The following is a 6,718-nucleotide window of genomic DNA, read 5'->3' on the forward strand; positions in this document are numbered from 1 at the left end:
CAGGTGAACATCACATGATCTTTCTTTAATCCCATTTTATTTTCCATGTTCCATTCATTTATTCCAGACTAAGGCACTCACCTGCAAACCAGAAGCATTATACAGTGGATAATTAAATTACCTGTGGCAAAATGAAAATTTTATTCGTAATGATACATTTCATAATGTGAGTAAGCTTCCAATCGGGGAACAGAAAACTGTGCATGTGGCACCAGCACCGTATCTGTCAGATCCAAACCACCATTCAATACCCACATATTCAAAACAGAAACTTGTTGCAAATTTCAGCATGTCAGCAGGATGGACAGAGAGGTCCTTTCTTTAACGGAGACCTCATGAAGCAAACGATCACATGGGATAAGTGAGAACTGATTTTTATATCTGTACAGGAACGGAATCTTTCCTACTGCAGGTTTCTGACCTTCAATGTGAAAAATAACAGAAGTGTTACCTACTTGCAGATCGTTCGTTGATAAGATATTCAACTGCTTCGGTGCGCTGACCTTGTGTTGCATGGGCAGCGGCACTGTCCTGGAGAGGTCGGCGACGTCAACTCAAGTTGGCGTCCTGAAAGCTGCGTTTTGATTTTTCCTCACAGCGTTTGCGGCGCGGCGGCTGCGGAATTCAGCGCACGCTCACCGTTGGTTGGCACATCCCATTTCGCACAGTGTCGTTGGCCAACTGAAAAATTCGCAACACTTGCTGCGTTTTTCGTAATATCTGAAATGTCACGTACAGCACAAAAATACCCAAGGAGCATTCCGATGGAATTATGACCATGTTGGTTTCACTTTATGCTGACGAGATGAGTGCTCTGATTTAGACTTTTCTTTCCCATGAAGAAAGTGGAGGAAGGCCGCCCACCGGCCCACTGAACACTGGCAGCAATTCACCTTTTCACATTTCCCTTTGAGTCGGAACATTTGAACGACGGCACAGCGAAGACGCTGGAGAAAGGAGAAAGTTACGGAAACATGAAGATATCAAGGGGAGAATTAATGGAGGAAAAGTCTCCGTTCAATGCAGAGCTAAATGCAACAAAGTGGGCAAACTTTAATACCATTTCTCTTCCATATTTTGAAGAGGGTTGAGTGTTGGTGGGCAGGCAAATTGCCCTCATCAACCAGTCTCATTAGATGAGTTTCCAAATGAAACTCATCGATTGTCTTCAAGGAAGCGAGCACCATTCACTGTGTTGGGAATATGGATGATAAACTGTACCTAGATCAATAGCAAGATAGGAATAATGATATCTAGCACATTGATGGGGCTCCACTGAGTAAACTGCATCCAATTCAGTTGGAAAAGTTGTGCTGTCTTGGAAGCAGAACAGGTTTATTGAAACTGTCAGAAGGATGGGGTATTTCAATTACAAAGGCCGATTGGAGAAAGACGGCTGTGACTGTCTGTGCATTGAGCAGCTTCTCAAACAGCGCAGGTGAAAATTCGATGCTTGGCAGTGGTGGGATTCGAACACACGTCCCCTCAGAGACTGGAGCCTAAATCCAGTGCCTTAAACCGCTCGGCCACACTACCACCGATTTGCTTAACATATGATATCCAATTCATTGCTTCGAGTCTGCACTTTCCAATTAATGCATGGAAGTTCACTTCGAGGAATAAAATGACTTCTGTGACATACTTTTGGGGAAGGGACAGTGAAAGACAGACAGTGATCGAGTGGTAAAAGACAGAGTCAGGAAAAATGACAAAGAAGGGTAACCGCACTCTGAGGCTGTATGTGTAATTTCGAATTTCAAGACAGGATTAAGTTTCCCTCTAAATTCCACTGTGCCTGAAACACATCACTGATGCAAGCGGTCACGATGCTTCACAGTTGTTCTGCCACACAGTAAATAAAGGAGGACATCCATCTATGGAATGAGCATAATGAACAGGGCCGGCGAACCGATGGTGAGCAGGAAGTCGGTACGTCAGGTATTTGTGAAACGAAGTTTCAGGGAAAAGAGGACTGACAGCTACGCGTCTATGCTAGTTTTATTCCCGTGAAGACAGGGACGTGGGCACGAAAAGTATTGTCTCAATGAGATAAAAAAAAACAATTTTAACAATGAAACGAAACAGATTTTTAAACCAGCGAGAATTGAGGCCACGCGGGTTGAACGTAAGATCAAAACATGACTTAGGTGTTGGCAACAAACAAAAAAAAACAACAATAACCAGAAGCAGTTGAATTCCAAGGAAGTGGACAGCCTTCTGGCACTTAAAAGGAGGAGCAGGTAACAGACGAAAGGACAACTACCCGACCAATATCAGAAAATATGACATTGTCCATTTGGCATACAATCTAAGTTAAGGGGCTCTTTATTTTATTCAAGAGCGATTGGAAAACTCCCGAATGCTGGTCGAACTTGTATCTTAATGCGTGATTGATTAAAGGACACCGTGCAGTTTTATAAATATTCAGAGCGTTATGGAATGTTGCTGTTTCTTGTCGTATGGTTTGAATTCCAAAGCGGGGAGATTGTATATCAAAAATGAAGATCGGCGCTGGCACGGCATCAGCAACAATATTTTCAATGTTGGTCTCCTTATTTATTTTCGGAGCAAAATGAGTTGGACCGATACCGGGAATGGGCGGGAGTTTTGTGAAGCAAGGTTGTCCAGCCAGTCGGGTATCTGCTGCAATTGAGAAAACAGAGAGAAGTCTTGATTGAAACCTGTGAGTTCATGAGGGGTCCTGACAAGAGGAAATCGGGGACGACGTTTCATCCAATGGCAGATTCGAAAGATTAGAGTTATTGTTTAAAAGTCTGTGCCACGCACTTGTGACAGAGGTGCTTTACCACAGTGGCTTCAGTGTTCCGGCAAGTGGAACCGCCTCAGATTGCAACTTTGTCGGCATTGATGAGTCGGACCGAAGGTCCTGCTTCTGTGCTCGAAAAGTATCTGATTCAATAGCTCTGATTATCCGGAGTTTTTTTCAGGGAATATCCTTCATACACGGCAAAAATCACTGTAGACTTTTGAGTGCGGGGTTTTGGTGAAACGAGGAAGCTGTTACCTGATTTCAATTCTGTTCGGACATGCAGTCAGTCAGGGCGAGGGAGGACATGTTCAACCGTTGATTTTTCTCCTGCTGCCTGACCTGCTGACCACTTTTGGAATTTCTGCTTTTGACAGAAAAAACCCGTCTTCAGTGTTCCAATCAGCTTCACAGCGTCATACAGCACAGAGACAGGTCCTTCGGCACACCCTGTCACTGCCGACCATCAAGTACCTTTCTCCAGCAATCCATTTGCTCTCACTTGGTCCAGAGATAGTTTCATCGTCCGGATCCAAGTGCGTATTAATTGGCTGTGAAATGTAAGAGCATTTTTATCCTCTGCTTTCTTTGCGATCATGTACCTGATTTCTACCGCCCTCAAATGAAAGAAAATCTTCCTCAGATCCCCTCCAAGATTCTGACTCCAACTGAAGAGGACTCTGACAACTCTGCCATGGGAACGAATACTTAATATCTCCCCTTTCTTTACCATTTATAATTTTCATCGAGACGTAGGCCGTATAGTACAGAAACAGGCCATTCTCAACACCATGGATTCCTTCTGCACAGTTCACCTGTCTTCGCGGCTCTTCTGCAAGGTTTCCAAATGCATCGCACAATGTACTGAAAGGGATCTACAGACTGGATTGCTGCTGAATGTTTCCCGTAGCTTATAATGTACAACCACAGAAAACCGTTAATGATATGAGAGGAAAGTTTATCAATGAGATGAGGGGGAATGCCTTCACGTGTGGCGCGATCAAGCTGCGGAATTCTGAACCACAGAATGCTGCGGAGGTCAAGATGCCGAATGTATTTCGGAAGACAGTCAGCAGATTGCTGGACACAAACGATATCAAAGGAATGGGAGAGAGTTGGATTGTAGGGGGAAATCTGGGACTCACTTCGGGGCACACAGAATGGCAGAGCTGTCTATCATCGCCCCATTCCAGACAGCGGAGATGCTGCGCTGTTGCTGAGGTAATCCGGCTGGTTCTGCATCTTGCACTCAGCGGGCCCCGGCCGTGAACGATGTCACCTTATGGGTGATAAATGCCCAGACAGCCTGTTTATGCTCTTGTGCCTGCTGATCTGTCGAGAATATTCAGTTCTAAATGCACCGCTTGGTTCCAGGTACAATGATGCGAGTCGGGATGTGTCCAGAGCAAATCTGGTGGTGATAGAGGAAACTGAATCCCCGGGGAGAAGCAGCGGCCGGTAATTTCAGCAAAAATAAAGCGTTGAATTTGCAGGAGCTGCTGAATGTCAAAACAAAGGAACTGCTTCCTGCCCTGACTCGGATTCGAACCGAAGTTGCGGCGGCCACAACGCAGAGTACTAACCACTGTACGATCACAGCCATACACTTCAGCTGTGCACATCCTGCATTGTCAAACCCTCTGTCAAGGGTGTGTCTCACCTACTGACGCTCCGGTGACCAACAGTAAATCACCGGCTTGCGCTGCTCTATTGCGCTTCCACAGGGCTCCCTCTCCATTTTATTTCCTTTCCTTGTCTGTATCAACCTCTCACCTCACCCATCCTCCTTCTCCCAAGTCCGTCTGTCAGTCTCCCCACCTGTCCACGTCTCTCCATTATCGCTCATGCCGACCAAGTCTTCCGATCACCTGCCGGCTCCTGCCTCACCAATTCCTTCACTCCTGTGCACGAACTCTCCTCCCTCTGCGCTGTCAGTCCAGATTCAAGGTGTTAACCCGAAAGGTCGGCCATTCCTTGCCTTATACAGACGCTGTCTGAACCGCTGAGTTCTTCTCACAGTGTGCTTGTTCCAGATTCCATTATCTGCAGTACCTTGTTCCCCTGCCTTGCACAGTGAGCTGCTTTCAGGTGTGGATCTGTGAACTGTGTGGATGTTTCTGCACTGCACTGCAGTGAAATATGGTAAGGAAGGCACCGTTCATTTTACTCAAGACCGAGTGAGAGATTATACCTTCTTTGAATTCTGACACCTTTGCAGCTCTTTCATTTCAAATTTTAACGTTCCGAGTACGTCATCAATCTCCCACTTCACTGCCATTTTAGTGCAAGAAAGAAACAGCGGGAAGAACTCAGGGAGTCGCGCAGAATGCTTAGGGACAAAGGGACACTTGAAGAATGGAGTGTTTGCCCTGCGTCAGGACTGAATTTGTAGTGGGGAGAAGTAGCCGGAACAAAATAGTGAGCGGGAGGGATGAGGCAGGAAGTGAAGGAGACAGGTGGAACCAGGTGATGATGCGGATGGTGGGCAGAATAAGCCAAGTAGGGAGAGGGATGAGTGGCGGTAAGAGTCAGAGGCTTGGAGCTAATAACTAAACACAACAAAGGCCTGCAATGAAGAGGTTTCAGATGATTTGGGACGATCAGAAGGAGAGAGAGATGGACGCAGGTGGTGCGGGTTACTCGAAACTGGATAGGTCGTCGTTCATGACGTTGACCTTAGACCACACAGGAGGAATAAGGTATTATTCAAGATTGAGTTTGGCCTCTCCCTGGCAGTGGATAAAGCCGGCGTGACGGTGGGGCAGTCAGGACAGTGTGGTTAGGGAAAGACAGTTGATTTGTCATGCATCCGAAAGCTCAGGATGGCCGTTGAGGATAGAGCTCGGGTGCTCAGCTGAACGGACGACTAATCTAAGCGTGGTATTGCTGATGAAGGCGAGGTCACTTTGGTAGCAACGAGTGCAGTACAGGAGGTTGGAGGGTGTGCGCGTGAACCTTTGCCTGACGACTGTCGATTTCTATCCCTGGTGGTGTGTGAGGGAGGTGATGAAGGGATAAGGCTTGGGCTTCTGACGATACAGGGGAAAGTGCCAATGCACGGGGGAATCTTGTGGGGAATGACGAAAGGGGAGTCACGGAGAGAATGGCCCCGACGTAAACCAGGGAGGGCTGGGGAGGGGAATGTATGAGTGGTGGTGCGATCCCGCCGCGCCAGGCGGAAATGGCAGAGGTCATATGCTGGATGCGGAGGCTGGACGCGTGAAAGGTGAGGAACAAGGGAACGCTATTCTTCTTCTGTCTGGTGGGATCACCGATGCGAGCAGAAGCCCGGGAAATGGTGGAGATACGGGTCAGGACTCTGCAAATCACAATAGAAGAGAATCCACGTACAGATAAATCGGAGTTTCATATGCCGTGAAACGTAGAAGTCTCATTTCTAGAACAGATGCGGCGGAGACGGAGACACAGAGATAGATATGGTACCCTTACAAGAGATTGGGTGTGAGGAGGGGTACTCGAGGTGGCTGTGAGAGTCAGTGAGGTGCAGTAAGTATCGGTGGATAGTTGGTCTCCTGAGATGGAGACAGAGAGCCAAAATGGTGGAGAGTTGTCAGAAGTGTTCCAACTAAATTTGAGAGCGAGGTGGAAGTTAGCAGCGAAGTTTACAAAATTGACGAGTTCCGCATGGGTGGATGAGGCGGAACCAATCCCGCCGTGGGTGGAGCGGGGAAAGGCTCGTGAGCTGGTTCCAGAGTAGGTTTGGAACATGGACTGTGCCATGGAGACGAGGACACAGCAGGCGCAGCTCAGGCCCATGCAAGTGCCATGGCTAAACCAGTGATTTGTAGAAAGTGAGAGGAATGAAAGGCACGTTGATCAGGGAAAAAACTGTTCTGCCTGGTGGGAGCTGGTTAGGAGAGTTAATGGGTGGGACATGTTTCGATATCGTGATGTTCCTCAGGGATCTGTGCTGGGATCTCTGCAGCTTGT

At 47.4% G+C, this 6,718-nt stretch overlaps 1 non-coding gene across 1 annotated transcript; it reads right to left on the bottom strand.

The window, feature by feature from the left end:
- Nucleotides 1-1,454: 1,454 nt before the first annotated feature.
- trnal-uag (transfer RNA leucine (anticodon UAG)) lies at nucleotides 1,455-1,536 on the bottom strand. The gene has a single exon. It is a non-coding gene; the product is annotated as a tRNA-Leu (tRNA).
- Between the last annotated feature and the right edge of the window lie 5,182 nt (nucleotides 1,537-6,718).

Source organism: Pristis pectinata, chromosome 18 (assembly GCF_009764475.1).
Source record: "Pristis pectinata isolate sPriPec2 chromosome 18, sPriPec2.1.pri, whole genome shotgun sequence".
Lineage (NCBI taxonomy): Eukaryota > Metazoa > Chordata > Chondrichthyes > Rhinopristiformes > Pristidae > Pristis > Pristis pectinata.